The sequence below is a fragment of the Sus scrofa genome, chromosome 17 (genome assembly GCF_000003025.6).
Source record: "Sus scrofa isolate TJ Tabasco breed Duroc chromosome 17, Sscrofa11.1, whole genome shotgun sequence".
NCBI lineage: Eukaryota > Metazoa > Chordata > Mammalia > Artiodactyla > Suidae > Sus > Sus scrofa.
In genome coordinates, this window is record NC_010459.5 from 53,700,054 (window position 1) to 53,718,244 (window position 18,191).

Here is an 18,191-nt window from a genome sequence, read left to right on the forward strand (position 1 = left end):
ACCATCTAATCCAGCACTTGCTTTTGTGAATACATCCGGAGGCGGAACATTAATTGAACCAACTGCTCAGAAACCTGGATATTTAGCAGGCGTGAAACCAGAGGACGCTTACACTTGAAATCTTGGAATTGGTTTCCTGCTCTGTGTGTGTAGAGACGGGGAAGGAAAGGAACAGATGAATACAGAAGCCTCCTTGGGAAGGATAAATACGGCTTAGAATAATAAAATACGGGCTGGAACGCACCATTTCCTGTTCTCGAAACGCAAGTCCCCAGCAGTTAAAAGCAATGAGGAGGAAGGAAGTCTTTCACCAGGAAGAAAGGACTCCGGGAGGGGAGGCACTGGGGCTTCACGTGGCCGTCCTCCTGGTTACTGACACCCTCTCGCTCATAACAGCCCACAGAGCTACAGCCACCAACTCCAGTATTTGTCACTGTCACTTCCCAAGTGCTTGGCATTGTTCAGGAAATTGTATGTGTAAAACAGAGCTGCCTGCGTCCAACTCCGACAAGGGAGCAGCCTTGCAAGGGTGCTTGAAACTGAAACAGGCTTATATGTCCCATTATGTGCCCCAGCAAGAGTCATAAATAATTGTGACAAGTTTTTTTTCCCATCCCATGTGACAGTCCTTGACTCTGCCTCCTGTCTCCGCTCCCCTCTGCCTCATAGACTAGACCTGCCAGGCTGTGTGATGATAGATGTTACCGGGCAGCAAATGACAGCTGGATAGATTTTTTAGTTGGTGCTTTAGAGGGAATCAGATATGCTGTATAAAGCAATAAAAAAAGCACACTCACAAGGTGGATTAAAAATAGCTAGCACAGCAGTAACCCACTTTGTTGTTTATCAAAAGTTAAATCTCACATGGTAAGTCCTAGTGATGTGTTAATTTTTCAGACTCCTGTCAGAGTGACGCTGATGACAGCCAAGAAAAAAAAAAAAAGAAAGAAAAGAGAAGGGATAAAAGCAATTGACCGTTTCCTTATTATATTTTTGTTTGATGAAAAAAATATTTTCTTTTTTCTGTAAATGCTATCTAAGAAGAGAAATGGACTCTGGTGCTGGGCTCTATTGCTTCAGGTTTTTTTTTTTTTTTTCTAATTCTTCTCATCTTGAATTTTAAACCTAAAACTGGAGATGTTGTAAGGTATGGAATTATATTCCACCCTTGTTCAATTAAATTCTTATTTTTTAATATTGCTCATCTTCCTCCAAACACTCTATTGATCTAGATTCTGTGTAACAAATGGTCTGGTTTCCCAACCACCTTGGAAATGTCACGGAGGCGTCAACAAAACTACTTAGTGTATGTTTTATAAAGAATTACAGCCTCCTCTGAATTGCTCAGACTTTCATCTCTGGCAAGCTGGCTTGGCTACTTCGTGTCTCGATGGATGTGCGGAGGTGCTGGAACATGAATCAGTGACCTGCCCTCCTCCCCAGTTCACAACTGTGACAGGCTGCGATGTACTTAGTCACTGGGTTTCTCTCTCCCTGCACTATATGGGAAGTGGCTGCTGTGTAATTTAAGAGTGCCCAGTATATCAGACCGTGACTATTTTCCCCCTTGATTTTTCTGATGAATCACGTTAGGAAGGCCGTTGGCTTTCATGTGGCAGCATGCAGCATGAGAAGGCAAGGCAGCACAAAATGCTTATTTTAGAAAAAATGTCTTTGGGCCTGGGTACCAGGCAAAGGGGATGCTTTGAGCTAAGCCTCTATAATTCAAATCCGAGGATCATTCAATACCCCATAGTTGCATTTCCTGAGATATCAAAAAAATTATTTTGATTTTTGTAGCATTATCTCCATAAAACAGTTTTCCATAATAAAACCTATTTTGTATGGCTTTGTCACTCAGTTGGTTTGTTTCTTTTTCAACAGAGATGCGTAAGTGGTAACACAGATCATGAACTGGTCAAATGTTCAGGTTTGGGGATCCTGCTGCGTGGATTCAAATCCCATGTCCAGTTCTTAGTCCCTGGGTGACTTTAGGTGAATTATTCAGCCTCTCTATGCCTCAGGATCTTTACTTGAAGAATGAGGGTGATAATTATCCCCACAGAATAGGATTGTTTTGAGTACTGAGTGAAATGAATGGGCTTAGCACAATCCTGATAATAGGTTTAAATAAATATTATTTTCATTATCATAATTATTTTTATGTAGTTATTATGATTATTACTGGGATAGTTTTACTCAGGCCACTTGCATCTCCTTATTCCAAATCTTTCTGGATTTGATAACTATGGGTTGAATGGCTGGATGGAAAGTTATTTTTAGAATGAATCTCTCTTTGAGGTTAAACCAACAGTAATATTTTACACCGCCTGATTTAGTGTGAGTAGTCTTTAATGAACTCTCCAAATATAAGAACATATTCTGTAGATCACTGATACTGCCTTTTTGGCGAATTTCGTCTCTTCCTTGTTGGAAAGGAGCCTTCAATGAGATGCTTTATGTGGGCATAGTTGGTAGGGTACCTGAATCTGTTAAGCAGTCTTGTCTTCCTACTCTTTTTTGCCCATCATTTGGCCACCTTAGGTAATGGTACCATAGACCTCTTTTTTTAAGAAAAATTTTTAATTTAAAAAATTTTTATTTTTACTAGAATATAGTTGATTTACAGTGTTGTGTTAATTTCTGCTGTACAGCATAGCAACCCATATATATATATATTTTTTTTCTTTTTCTCATACTATCTTCCATCATGTTTTATCCCAAGAGATGGAATGTAGTTCCCTGTGTTATATAGTAGATCTGATTGCTTATTCATTCTAAATGTAATAGTTTGCATTTAGTACTCCAAATTCTTCATCCATTCCACTTCCTCTTCCCTCCCCCTTGGCAACCACAATTTTGTTTTCTATGTCCGTGAGTCTCTTTCTATTTTGTAGATAGGTTCATTTGTGCATATTTTAGATTTCACATATAAATGATACATATGGTGTTTGTCTTTCTCTTGCTGGCTTACTTCACTTAGTATGAGAATCTCTAGTCAATCCTTGTTGCTGCAAATGGAATTATTTTGTTCTTTTTTATGGCTGAGTAGTATTCCATCATGTATATGTACCACATCTTCTTAATCCATTCATCTATCAATGGACATTTAGGTTGTTTCCATGTCTTGGTCTTGTGAATAGTTGTAGGCATAAGACATAGGCAGATTCTAACTTTCTTCTAGAATCATTGAAAAAAATTTTTTCACAGTTATTCACAGTAATGAATACAATCATTGTGACCTAGGCTGTGCACACATTCATAATATACATACATTTTGTTGGTGCAATGTTTCACAAAACACTGATTATCCTTCCCACTTGTGATGCATTTTGGTATTTTCTAGTATTTTTTATTTCATTTTGAAAAAAGTGCTCCTCTAGCCCAGGGTTCTGTAAGAGGCCAGATAATGGTATTTTTGGCTTTGAAAGAAAACTCAAAACCACTCAACTCTGCCATTGTAGTGTGAAGGTGTGTAGATAACACCTAAACAAATGGGCATGGTTATGTCCCCAAAACACTTGACTATGGATATCGACATTTAAAGTCCATCTAATTTTCTTTTATTACAAAATCTAATTCTTCTTTTGATTTTTTTCAACTCTTTAAAAATGTGAAAACCATTCTTAGCTGGTAGGTCATGTAGAAATAGGCAGTGAGCTGAATTTGGCCCATGGGCTATAGTTTGCATCCCTGCTCTAGTCCATTACATTGATTTTATGACCTGTAGTTTGCAAAACATTTACCCAAGTGACTGCGAAGGGATGTTTGTTTGGCAGGGGTGCAGAGAGTTGCTAATGGAAGGAAAGTGTCTCTCCAAATGGATTTGTGAGTCCACAAGATGAACAAAGATGCCTACCTTTCAGCAGAAATTCTAGGATTATTTATCACACTGTCCGGCTTCCTGACTTTGAAAGAGGGGTACAGTAAGTCTCCCACCCCTGGCTGTTTGACCCCAGACTTGTTTTGCAAAACATCTCTGAGACTTGGGTTCTGAGGAATATGCTTGTGGGAACCCTATTTCAAAGAATGAATCTGGGGACCCCATCGTCTTTCAGGGTTGACAAGCATTATGTGGAGGGACCCAGAGCATTTGCCAATGAGAAAGGTCTTTGGTAATTGTTAGGCAGCGAAAGGTCACATTTTGGAGCCTGCTTTGTGCACAGTATTACACTAAGCACACTGAAGAAATGATGAACCTGGTTCTGTATTCTCGGGAAGTTTATAGCTGAATTTGAACTTGGTTACAGGGAGCATGTCAACAGGCATAAAATAATATGGTCTCATTTGGAATGAAGCCACAAGTGTTGATGCTGTTACAAGAGGGGATAATAATGATAATACCCATAAGCATTTTATAATTTTACAATTCTCTCATTGTTTTTTCATATGTCATTTCGTTTGATTCTAACAACAGCTGTGCGAGATGGAGGGACCAGGGATCACAAATCCATTTTATAGGCAGGGAAATGTAGCAGCTTGGCCGAGGTTACACCTCCAGTGAAGTGCCAAGTTGAGGATACAGATCTTTCTTAAAATTCTTACAGCTTCCACTAAAAGCTGTGGAAATACTTTGCAAAGGAGGACAATTTGGATCAGGGTCTAAAAATGGCTCATGGGCACTGACTGTCAAGAGACTCTGGAGGGATGCACAGAGGGGTGTGTGTGTTTGTGTATGTGTGTGTGCACGTGCACGTGTGTTCACACAGGTAGGGTTGATTTTGGAAAAAGCACGAAATAGCACAGGCAGCAAAGCTCTTTAAAAGAAGGACCAATATTTGCTAAATTAAAACCTACTGTTATCGACCCCTCCAAGTCAGTTCCCAGCAGGTGTTCTGCTGGCTGTTGCCTGAGCCAATGGCACAAGACCCAGTTTGGTTCGGAAGCAAAGGAAAGCTTTAGTCTTTCATCAAAGAATGAAAAGAGGGAGCTTGTGCTCGAGAGCCCAGCTCGCTCTGCAGCAGGACCGCTTTGTAGTCTTGGTCAGCGGGGAAGGGAGGGGGCAGAGTTCTCCCCAGGGCAGGGCTGTGCTGCTCCGCTCGGGGCTCTAGGCGCAGTGCTGGGCGCAGAGGCTCTGCACGCGGCCCCCTAAACGCCGCCGCCCCCGCCATCTTGAATTGAGTGTCGTGTGCAGCTTGTGCACACGGCCCCCCACGCTGAGGTCCGCGCGCCGCCATGTTGCACCAGCACCTGTGCTCTGAAGGGACGCGTGTGAGGCCTCTGCACGTGGGAGCCTGTGAGCCAGTGACACCAGACGAAGCACGAAGGAAAAGAACAAGGTGAGACTTTATTGCTCAGATTCTATTTTCATTTCCCGGGCTTTGTTAATGGCCTCTGTCTGTGACGCGGCCCTCCTCTGCCTGGCTCCTCTTTCTCTAGGGGCGCTGAGGGCCCTGAGGGTACAGGTCGGGCTCCTGAGACAGCCTCCTCCTCTGCTGGACGCCCTTCCAGGCGGGGGGTGGGAGCAGACCCTCTCCTCAGCGGCCTTTAGATCTGAGGTTGTCCCCAGGCCTTGGCCCTGACTGTCCGCCTCCCTGAATTCTCCCTGCATGTTAGACAACCTATTTGTCTAACCTTCTGGGGACAAAGGACACCAGAACATTTAAGACAAGCAGCCCAAATATCAGCAAGAGAATAATGGTCACGTGTCAAATTTTCCCCGAAAGCGCAGGTATCTCTCGGGCTTCGGCCTGTCCAGAGCGAGCCCTGACGCTGAAGCTCGCTGCCAGGGTCGCAATAGCCCCTGGTCACGCTTTTGGTATTTTCTTCGGGAGAAACCGCAGGTCAGAGAGATGATGATGGGTTGTCGCTCCGGAGGCTGGGACTTGAGGGTGTCTTCACTCAACGGGATGTCCCCACGGAGCGACCCCTGCACCTTCAGGGCGGACGGGTGGCTAGGATTTCCAGGGGCGGTCCGTCCACTCAGCAGGAAGCTGGCCTTGCGGGCTGAGGATTCCCAGGGCTTTCGGTGCACCTGGCAGAAGGGGGCGAGGCCGAGTCCGCGGGTGGGGGCAGCCTCTGGTCACCGTATCCCCGGTGAAGACCGACATGGTTTCTCCTTCCTGGAGGGCGGACATGCGTTGTTCTTGCCAGGGGCTCGCCAGGGGCTCAGCGCCCCTTCTCTCGGGCGGGGGCGCGGGTCTGCCATACAGGACCCGGGGCTCTCCGCTCAGCCTTCTGGGCAGACGTCTAGGGCCGGGCTTCCTGCTTCTGTGACTGGGGTCTGGGGGGTTACCGCATATCTGCCACCCTCTTTCTCTCTCAAATGAAACTGCTCCTGTCTGTAAACCTTCTTCTTCAGCGTCTGGGAGCACCTCACGTTCTAGGTCAGGGAGGCTGGAATAGATTGTTAGCTATGGTTTCTATGCAGTCATGCTCCAGGGGCTCTGTTTCCATGGGTAGCAGGGTGGCAGGACTTGCTGTGTGACATGTTTTCATGGTAGCCACTAGATTGTCTCGGAAAGCACAGCCTGACCTCAAATTGACCTTCCGGGGGAGAGCCATTTGACTCCCTTAGACTTTCCTAAGGCCTGAACCTGGGGTGGAGTCCATACAGTGATTGTCTGACAAAAAGTTAACCTTTCAGCCTCCTTTAGCAGAGTTGTTGTAGCAGCTACTGCCCTATAGGCAAGGAGACCATCCCATAGAGGTTTGACCTGATTGTTTAGAGAAATAAGGGGTCCCAGTTTCGGAGCTAGCACCCCAAGGGCAGTTACCCCCCCTCTTGACTATAAAGGTCGACAGGCTTAGCTAAAGTGTGGGAGGGCCAGGGCAGGGCTTGAAGTGATTGCCTTTTCAGTTCTTGACAGGCCCCTTCACATGGTGAATTCTGTTCAAAGGGATCATCATCCTTTCCTTTCAACTTTACGTGTAGAGGCCTGACATTTAGATCACAGTTAATAATCCAGATGGGGCAAAACCTGGCCACTCCCCAGTGATGCCCCGGTGTGATTCCCCCACCAGAGGACACGGTGAGATGACTGGGGGCTACATTGGTGCACCCCACCTGGGTACTGGGTTGCTGAGCAGAGATGCTCCGAGTTCCACGGAGGTGCTGCGGTTCTACCCTGTTAGAACATCCTCAAGGGTCAGAATCAGCCTCAGGTGAATCTCCCAAAGCCTTCCCGTCCTCCGGCTGGAACAGGGGTGAGCCTGGAGCCTGTGGTGGAGAGGTACAGGCAAAAGGCCTGGGTCCTTCCTACCAGAATAGCCAAAATTTTGTTATCAACCCTCCTGAGTAGGTCTCCAATAAGGGTTCTGTCTGGTGTCATTCAGGCCATTAATATGAGACCAAGTTAGGTTCATGAGCAGAGAAGCTTTCTTCCTTTTTTTTTGGTCTTTTTTGGTCCCTTTTTAGGGCTGCACCCTTGGCATATGGAGGGTCCCAGGCTAGGGGTCTAATAGGAGCTGGAGCCGCCAGCCTACACCACAGCCACAGCCACATGGGGATCCAAGCCATGTCTGTGACCTACACCACAGCTCACAGCAACACCGGATCCTTAACTCACTGAGCGAGGCCAGGGCTCGAACCCGTAATTTCATGGTTCCTAGTCAGATTCATTTCTGCTGCTCCATGATGGGAATTCCTGAAAGCTTTATTTCTTGAAGAAAGAAAGGAGAGGTGCCAGCTTGTACTCTAGAACCCCGGGCTCTCCCCAGCAGGACTGCTCTGTCGGACCTGGGCAGCAGGGAAGGAGGGGCAGAGTTCTTCCGAGGATGGGGCTATGCGGCTCGGGGCGTGGACAGTCAGGGCAGTCTCCGCACACAGCTCTCTGCCGACCTGCTCGCCTCCGCAATCTTGAGTTGAGTGTCCACAGAGCTTCTGTACACAGCCTCCCAAGCTGAGGTGCTGGCGCCACCGTTTCACACCTGAAACTGGTCTGAAGGGCCAAGTGTGGGGCCTCTGGCCCAGGCCAGCCTGTGAGCCAGTGACACCAGATGAAGCACAGGAAAAGAAAAAGGTTAGACTTTATTACTCAGATTCCATTTTTATACAGGCTTTTCAGGTGACACAACCAACCAGCCAACGAGATAACCCTTTAAGCCCTGACATTACTGAAGACTACTCCAAGTTAGAAATCTTGAGTTAAAATTCACCTCATAATAACCATTCACCAGCTTCCAGTGTCACAGCTGCTGGAAAGCCCACTACAAAACCATTTTATGAAAATAAATGCCATCAAATCCTTTGGCACTGGGTTTGAAATTAGCCAGCAAGTTATGAGAAGAGCAGAAATATTGTTCACCTTTGGCCTGTCCCCTAAAGGACAAATTAAGCTGTGAAATCCTTTATGGTTTTCCCCAAGAGAACTTTTGTGAAGATAATTGTTTCCGTGGAAAAAAATACTTTAGCAGCCGTGAAAAATAAAGTTAACGTAATTCGATGGCATGTAAATAAAAGAGGAGGCCCAGTCAACATAAGTTTCTAATTTGAGAGTATACCATTATTTAGATTTTCCATGTATTGAAATGAGAAATGACCTAAGGTTATGGCACTATTTCCGATTAAAACAAAACAAAATAAAAAAAAAAATCCCTTGCTTTGAACCAAGGTACTGCACATTTAAAACTCCTCTCTCCTAGTGACTGGGGATTAGGTGTTCCACACAGCACCTGGAAATCTGTACTATTAATAGGTATGCTTATGCTTACTAGAATATGCTTATCTTCTACAATTTTGATAATAGGGTTGGGCGAGTCAGTTGCTTTGTTTTCTGGTGCTTTGCAGTGTAACTCTAGGAATTAATAATTAGGCAGAAGTGCTGCTGATGCACAGATTTAGTGGTACCCATAGAAATGCGTAGGAGAAACAATGGACTTTGCCATTCTGTCTCCCGAAGTCCCTGCCGGCAACTCTGTCTAAGCCATCTCTCAGTCATTCTTATCACCACATCATCCTATTTTGTGCTCTTCATGTCACTTTGAGTAACCTGATGTCACTTCTTTCATTCTTTTACCTCTTTTTGTGTCCCTTCCACTATGGAAGCCCTGTGACAGCACAACCCCTGCCTCTATATCCGCAGTTTGGAAACGTGGCCCACAGGCTATAACCAGCCAGTCCACTGCATTTTTTGTCTGTGAGCTACAGGATGAGAATGCGTTTTATGTTGTTGTTGTTGTTGTTATCCTTTGCTTTTTTTCCTTTTTTCTTTTTTTTTAACTCAAGTGGAATTGATTTACAATATTTACAATAATATATATATAATTGAAACTAACACAATATTGTATATGTATAAATATATATATTCAGATTATTTTTCATTACAGGTTATTGCAAGGTATTGAATATAGTTCCCCATACCATACAATAAATCCTTACTGTCTACCTATTTTATGTATAATCATGTGTACCTGCGAACCTCCTAATTTGTCCCTTCCCCCCTCCCTTTCCCCTTTGGTAACTAAAAAAGAATGAAATATTGCTATTTGTAGCAGCATGATGGACCTAGTGATTATCATCCTGAGAGAAGTAAGTCAGAGAAAGACAAATCTAAGATATCATTATCTGTAGAATCTGAAAAATAATACGAATGGATTTATTTACAAAGCAGAAACAGACTCCTAGGCATGGAAAACAAGCACTTCAGATTTTTTAAATGGCTGAAAAAAAATCAAAAGAATGATATTTCATGATGTGTGAAAATTATGTGAAAATCAAATTTTGGTGTCCATAGGGGAAGCTTTCCTGCACACTGCCACACCCATTCATTTTTGGATTGTCTGTGGCTGCTACAACCAGCAAGGGCAGAGTTGAAGAGGGGCGACAGAGTCTAGATGACCCGCCCACAGATCCTAAAATATTTACTAGCTGGTGCTTTTCAGAAAATGTTTTTAGACCCTGGCTGTCCGCCCCCAGCACAGAGCCTGGTAATCCGTAAATGCCCAGTCCAGGTTGTAGATGAATTAATAAGGAGCAGAGTTCAGCGAGAGTTATTTCCACATGTCCTTTCCCTGCCACTAATAAACAAGAAGGGGGAACAGATGAATTAAAATTAAATATTGACTCCAGGCTTGAAACAATCACAGAATCAAAGGAGACACATAAAAGGCAGGGTGGAGTTTGCTCCGAAGCTTTGCGTAACATCTCTTTCAAAGAGATGACAAAATGCCATTCGAGGGTGTCATGGGCTCTCAGGTTTCCAATTTCTAGAAACTGGATACTCTTGAGCTTTTTTCTCTTGGTCTTAGGCGTTTTCTCTAACTCGGCCCTTTTCCTCCTGCTTTTTATCTGCAGTCTGACTAAAGACTGAACTCTGGCTTTTACGGCCCCCAAATCAGTGAACTTCCCTTCCAAAAAATGTCAGCCTCTTAATCCTCTTAATAAAAAGGGCTATGTAACTGAAAGACTACACTTGAAATAGTCCACGGCACAAAAAGACGGTCTGAACATAACAAGGGGAAAAAATGTACTAAACACATCTGCACACACACAAAGTTGCTAAGGAAACATGGCAGCTCTTTGCAAACTGCCAGCACCATCACATTTATAAAGAATTGACAACTGACCTTTGTCTCTTCCTTTCCTGCCTGCTTTTTACCAGGCACAGAAAAGCCTTGTGGCTTCAATGATGCTTTTGATAGGCAGATTTTTGGATTCTGTGCTGTCTGCCGGATGAGGGGGTTCCCGATTTACGGCTCTGCGAAGACCTAAAAAAATCTTTTATGAGTGTCACCTCTATTACGATCCAGCCTATGCAGTTGAAAAGTGCATTTTCACATTGGGATTTGGCTTCTCTGGTCCTGAGGCGAGAAATGACATATTTTGTTGCATTATTTAAATATTCCTGCTGAACACCAAATTAAAAATATCCATTAAAGGTTTATTTGATATCTTCCTAATTATTGCCCATTGCGCATTTGACAAATTATTTACACATTTTAATAATTGTGACTTTCTTTGGAAGTGACACAAAAACAATTACTTTTTCGAAATTCCACTGTGTATATGCTTTTGAAACTACATAGCCATTAAAAACAGTCTGTCGAATTAAAGGTTGGGCAATTAATTAAGTGCAAATTCTGTAAAACTGGACCAAGGAGAAAATTCATCAAACCTATGAAATATGACCTATCTTGTCCAAAAGACAAATATGTTTAAACAAAAGATGAAAATTGATGACAAAATTACGGGTAGCAAAATGCACACAGAGCAAATATAAGACAGCTGTACTTGGTTTCAGTGTGTTGGGTTTACCCTTACAAAATTCATGATTCATTACCTTCACCGTCTTGTAAAACTTCTCATAGTTAATCTCTAAAGTACTGTATCTGGAATAATAAAAAAAATTCTCAATAAGAAGAGCTTGGAAGGCCATGATAGCAATGATTTACTGGCCTTTAGAGGAGCCCAATTAAACGCAGCCCTAGTTGGGAACGGCAGCCTCAGTGTGGGTCTCCCTAGGACAGTGGAAATCCATGCCCCTCAGTTGCTCTCCTTTTGGATTTTCTGACATGGTCTACCTCTCTTCCTCACTCACACTAGTTTTTAGTATCAAAAGCCCCCGTTGCTCTTTCATCTAGAAAGAACTCTGCCAATGATACCATGAGTGACAACTGCTGTGTGTGTTCCCAGTGTACATCAGGGGCCACCAGAAGGCAGAACAGCGGTTGACGTGGGCTGTCTCTGTAATGGGCCCTGCGCATGTGTATTACAAGTTCTGGATGTTACACTCAGGCGTTCGGGATCACAAATCAGCATCAACACTGGGGTGAAGTGGGCAGAAGAGGGAGGTGGGTTTGTGGACTGTGGGGATTGTTAAGGATACAAGGCAGTTATTTCCATATTAAAATGTAATGGTCTCATTAAAGTTAAAACGACTGTTAAACTTGATTGAGTAAATTAGTTAATTAACCATAGCATCCAGTGCGTGCCTCCAGGGCCTACCTCTTTTCCTCAAGATGCAGAACAAATGCATGCTCAGCTTGGAGGATCTTTCCAGGGTGTATGATAACACTCATCTTAGACTGACTTATTGCAGAGCTGTTACACACACACACACACACACAAGCTAGAGGGTGAGGGTGTTACTTGGTGTTAAAGGAAGGTAGAAATAGCCTCTGATGAAAGAAGATATATTTTATTTATTTTTAAGTTGAAATCTTTGAAGACTTTCTTGATTGCAAAAAAAAAAAAAAAATACCAGATAAGCAGTTTGTGGAATGATTATTTGAACTATTAGAATAATGGCCTTCCTTTTTTTTTGGCATATTCTGCTCTACCTGCCTTCTTTTTGCTTGAGTATCCAAAATTATTTCTATGAGGTTGGATGGAAATTTTCAAAAGCATTTTGCAGATTGTGTTGGCTAAGTGACTTCAAATCTGGATGATAGTTTTTGTAGGTGAATGAGTAGATGGAGGAATATTTAGGGAGGATCTCAAATTTGATGTCCCAAGCCTGGTCTTGAAATGTTGGTTTTTACTAGGTTAACTGTCCATGAAGCAAATAGCCAACAGAACCGTTTGCAAGAAGTTCTTGAAACTTCATAGAAGCTGGCCCAAGTCCTGGGGTGTCTTAATCTTCACAAATATGAAATAAGAATGATAGGCATGAGCAGCTGTCTCCTTGAGTTGTCGTAAGGTTTAAATGTGTAAAGATATGTCGAGTGTTTAGAACAGGATCAGGCATTTGATAAGGTCTCGGTAGGCATTCACTCTTATTATTACCAGGCATGGGGAGAGAGGGGAAGGTCAGGATGTAGGATGGTCCAGACGTAATGCAGCCTGAACATTTGGTCAGCATATCACCTCCCAGACAGGCTTTTTCTTCGATACTGTGTCCAATTAAGGGGCCAGGGAATCTCCAGATACTGAGTAGCCAGGGAACATGATTTTATTTGACTTGTCTTTTTATCTGCTTTTCTTTAAGCTAGCATATTGCCTAATCAAAGCCTGGAGTTAGGGCACTGTCCTGGGTAGAGTTCTGCTGATGCTTGTAGAAAGTCTGACACTGAGAAAGACAAGTCTTGTAAAACCCACCTGTAGAGGGATCAGAGATAAATAATAAGCCAGAATCTGGACCTGACTGGACTCATTTTCTTATCCCATATATACATATGGTACATACATCATTATGTATTTTAATATTTTATAGTTGTTTCGGTTTTCCTCAAAAGGGCAACTTGAAGGATTTGGAAAAAAGTCATTTTGTAAGTCACGGCAGGAAACAGTGGAAGATTGAAAAAAAGGACATCACTGTGTCTGGGAGACCACACATCTCTGAGCAGGGTTGAGTACCAGACATCCCCGGTGGTAACCAGCTTGTTATGGCACCGTTATTAGCTTTCCTCCTTTTTCTCAGTCCCTTTCCCCATCTTTCACTATGTTCCTGCCCTAACTTCTCAAACAAATGACTTCTTTTCTCCTTAGAGGGGCATGCAAACAAGGGCATTAAGTCTTGGGGTGCTTATGAGAATTTAGTGAAATGATATATGGAAATCGTGTAGGTCTGGTATGTAGTAAATATCCAAATAACTGTCAGTTATGTTGTCTTTTAATCAACAGATGAAAATCTGACTTAATAGGAAAGCTGTAATAAAGAGTCTGGCTCCAATTTTTTTTTTTTTTTTGGATGTTTGCTGACAATGTTTAGGATTCATTCATCCTCTTCTGCCCTAAATCTGGGCAAGCCGATAAGAAAACCTAGATAATTCCTACTTTGTGGCTGGCAGGTGTGGAACATCGAAGAAGAGGCAGGAGGCCAGTGCTGAGACTTCAGCGAGTGTTATGACCAACAGACTGTCCAGGAGCACAGAGAGAGAACTCAGGTTCCCTGCTCCTTAGGGAGCAGTTGCTTATATAGGAAAAGGGGTAGTTTCTATTTTTAGCACAGGTTTGTTCTTGGGCTACATCAGTATTCAAGGGTTAGGGGGAGGCAATCTCCTTAGGAATGTGGGTAATGGTCTGGGGTGGGAATAGAGGGAAGTTGTAAAGAAACATCCTTGACAAATGACTATTTAAGTTTGGTCTCCAAGGAAGCTCATTGGGGGGAGTCATCAGCCTTCTAGATTATAAGTCTGATGAGAGTGTTGGAGGTGCCTAGCAAGTCTTGTCTGATTTCCCACCTAAGAGCAGGAAGTTTAAGCCACATGGAAACCCTCATGTGGGCCCACCCTTTACCTACCATAAAAACCCCATGTCAGTCTTCTTTCCCAGCTCTCTCAAGGCATTTGGACCTGCTTGGGGGCCTTCCCTTCTCCCCTATAAAGCCCATTCTGCAACGAGTAAAACTTCTCATCCCCTCTTGGTATGTGCATAGTGTTAAAAGTCTTGACATTCGAACCAGATCCTGGGTGAGGGTCTGACCTATTTCTAGGGAGTGGTCACAAAAGAAACAAATTTAATCGTCTTTACCACAAAATGCACCACAGCATTCCTTAAGATAACAGAAGCACCTGGGAGTTTTAAAAATTGATGTTATTTGTTTAAGAAAGGCTCTCTGAGGCAATGGTGAGGATCCAGGGCAGGGGTCTGAAATTTAAGGGCAGAGATTGAAGGGATGAGTCATGAAGGGCTGTGGAAGTTCGAGACATCGATCCAGAGAGATGAAGCTCACCTTTCCCTTCTCACTGGCAAGAATAAAATGATCGGGGATTTTTGCACAGTTTTTGCTTAAAAGAAGGTATTCCGTTTTGAACTTTGCAACTCATTGGACACTGGCATGGCCTGGATTTTAATGAGGAGAATTAGTATTCCAGTGTACAATCTGCGTGCAAACTTACAGGGAAAATTTTTATTTGGAGCTTAGGCCAATGAATAGGCTAGGAAATACAGATGCTCCAAAGTGTAACAACAACATAAATTTTCTAAATCTATATTCTGTTGTTTGTAGAAAGAGAATCTTCATTTTGGTTTGCACAATTTCAGAATAGGCTACTCAGATCCAGGGCACTGGATCAGAGTTATGTAACTTATCTCCTAGCTTTTTCAGTCCTCTGTTTATAACCCTCACGTGCTGGCATATATGCGAAAATTTAAAGGCTGCTTGCCTCATGATCTTGTGATCTTTAATTTTTACCTTTAACAAACATTTCCTCATGATAACTTCTTAATGGACAAGGAGGGAGAGTTCTTTGCATGATTGTAAAAATCTTAATTCACGCTGGATGTTTGTTTTAACCAATAAAAAATTCTGCTTAGTATAAACATTTAATGTGAACGATGTTAACAGTCAAAAGTACTGCACACTTAGTTGCTGGAAACATACTGATTTATAGATTTAGTATATGTATTTATATACATTTAAAATATGAGTAAAATTAGAATGTTACAAATAGGTTTTTCAATTTCAAAAATTGCTATAAAACTGGAGCACTCATTCATACAAAGATTATGAAGAGATTGCTCATGAGAGACACAGGTGACATAGTTTAGCCTCATTGTTGAAATGCAGTCATAAAGGAAGCAGGAGTTCTTGTCATGACTCAGCAGAAACGAATCTAACTAGTATCCATGAGGATTCGGGTTTGATCCCTGGTCTTACTCAGTGGGTTAAGGATCCATTGTTGCCATGAGCTGTGGTGTAGGTTGCAGACACAGCTTGGATCTGGCATTGCTGTGGCTGTGGTATAGGCTGGTAGCTACAGCTCCGATTCGACCCCTAGCCTGGGAACCTCCATATGCCACGGCTGTGGCCCTAAAAAGACAAAAAATTAAAAAAAAATAAAGGATGCAGTGTTTTGGAAAAGGAAAAAAATCAGTATCCCAAGATGTTCAAATTCTGATGTCCTTGCTATGATTGACAGCTCATTGGTGAGAAAAAAATTAGAGTAAAATTCTTTTTGGTGGAAAGAAAATGGGCATAAATAGAAATAAAAGTGAAAGAATGCCATTCCCTTCTGTGATGATGGATATCTCCAGGGCACCCGTGCTCCCTCAGCAGTCACCAGTCTCTACATGCTGTGGCTTCCTGTGGCAAAGCCTGCATATCTCAGCCTGAGGGATTTCTCTCATCACAGGAGTCTTGGCCTGTGCTTGTGGGTGGAGTTGGTGGATACATTTCCCAGCCTCCCTGCGCCTTATATAGGAGACACATGAGTTGTGCTGTACATTGACTCTCAGAGATCCTCAGTAGGATTGTGCCCCAGGTGTCCACAGCAGTCACCTGCTCACTCATCCATCCCTCGTTCACTGACTCACATCTCCCTTCATCAAGCTCCTCGGATCTCCTTCCATTCATACCCTTGCCTTGGGGTCTCTTGCTGGGGAAAACCAACCTAAGACACCTTCCAGGAATGAATTTGGTGTCCGTTTCTTGCATCTATCCTTTTTTCCCTCTCTCTCCCTCCTTTCCTCCCTCCCTTGTGTATTTAATACCAGCTGTGTACATACACAGTGGTAGAAGTTAGGAGCTTCAGGTCAAGTGGTCTCTAGTGAGAGAAGCCGATGTTCTAGTCGATCCTGGGTTTAACCTCTATGAGTTCAGCTGTACACAAAATATGAAAAGAGAGAGACATGATGTTTACATGGCTAAGGTTGTTACTCCACTCAGCAAATGCAGACCCTGGCCAGCATGTGAGGTAGGTGGGGATGGGGAACCGGGCTTTTCTCAGTGCGCCTCTCATAGAGTGTCTTCTTGTGTTGAGGGTGATTCTGGCCTTTAAAGATTTAACATGGTTCTATTTTTCTTGCAGTGTTTTTTTTTAAATGCAAGCCAACCACTTTATGAGGTGCTTAACCAACGGCACAGTGATTTTTCCCAGCACTGGAGGGAAAGATATCTGTGATGGACTCATTGAGAAACTGTATGTGCATTTGTATCATGGGAACTTTTTAAGGGATTTTGAAAGATAATTTTTCCTCACATAATCAATCTTTGCTCCAGGCTCTGACTTTTCAACCTGATTCTCATAAGATACGTCTCTACTCTCACTGCAGTACAATGTGGCAAATGCTTTCAGAAGAGAATGTGCTCATGGGGCGTTGTAAGGTGCAGAGACAGACAGGACCAAGGCTGGTCAGATCAAGGAAGGTTTTTTTCAGAGCAGGTAATGTTTGAGCTGGGTCTTAACACCGAAGTGGATGTTTGCTTAATGTTTGGCGGAAGAATATAAACACAGCTCTTAAACATCTACCACAAAATGTCAGCTCTGTCTTCCCTAATCCCTATGTACAGATCTTGGCGGCTTTTGCTTTAGTCAGTAATATAGGCTATCTGTACTGTGTCTGCTTTTGGGAAGATTAGACTGAGATTCATGCTATCTGAGATGCTCGGACAAAACAAGTTAGTGGAATACCTGCCAGTTCATTTTGTCTTCAAAAGATGCTGTTAGGAAGGTCAACAGATGAGTCAGGTTTTTCTGAAAAGCAGAAGTGAGGTAGGGTTAGACATACACAAGCCTATCAGGAAAATGGGGAGGGTCTTGGAGGGTCCTGGAGAGATGCTGGGAGAGCCACAGACTGTAGGATGGGTGTGACCTTTGTGAAGGAGAGATGTGGGATGGAAGGAAGCTTCTCGACATGCCGTGCAGTTCTAAGGATGATTGGCAAAACTACTGACCCGGAGCTGAGGGCAGCTGCCTCTCCAGGAGAACCATGCCTTCCTCGCCTTAGTTCCCAGTCACTGCCTGGGAGCATCCTGTGGGAGGCGTGGTCTCCGTGAGAACCCGGTGATAGATCTCAGACCACAGCACTGGATTTGTCAGTCATGTGCCTCTCTGTTGTCAGGAATTTAAGAGGCTCATTTTCATGGCCACCACAATCCGTATTTCCCCAAATGTGGGACGCATACCACTAAGAGTACTTGAGATTATTTTAGGTAGTGCATTGAATTGTTTAGTCTTAAAATTATTCTCTCTAATTCTGGTTAGTGAAGGAGAAAGACTCAGTTTGATGCCATCATTTTGTAATTCCCCCTTTAACCACAGGCAAGCCTCAGGCTTATAAACTTGAGCAGGTTACACTATCCAGAAAAAACTGAATAATTTTATTCATTGTTCTGTTTTCATGTGTGTTTATTGTTACTGGGTTTTTGATTTATTTCTATCGATGGCTAATGAAACTCGTGTTCAATTTACATTATGCAAATCCATTTTTTTCTTTTAAAATAATTCTAAGTAAGTCAATGGGAATCAATTTAAAGAAAATATTAAGTAAAGTAGAGAATAGATGGCAGTGAGGAAAAACTCATGAAAATGTTTTGCAAAGATGAGTTTGCATAACCCTGCCTTAGGTCATCTGAAAGTAGCTTGGTTGG

At 43.0% G+C, this 18,191-nt stretch overlaps 1 long non-coding RNA gene across 3 annotated transcripts in view; it reads left to right on the forward strand.

Moving 5' to 3' along the window:
- LOC102158953 overlaps positions 5,118-18,191 on the forward strand; it is an 87,333-nt gene continuing 74,259 nt past the window's right edge. For all 3 annotated transcript variants that reach the window (XR_002340042.1, XR_002340044.1, XR_002340043.1), the window contains exon 1: positions 5,118-5,279. This is a non-coding gene — a long non-coding RNA (uncharacterized LOC102158953). The remainder of the gene's footprint in view (positions 5,280-18,191) is intronic.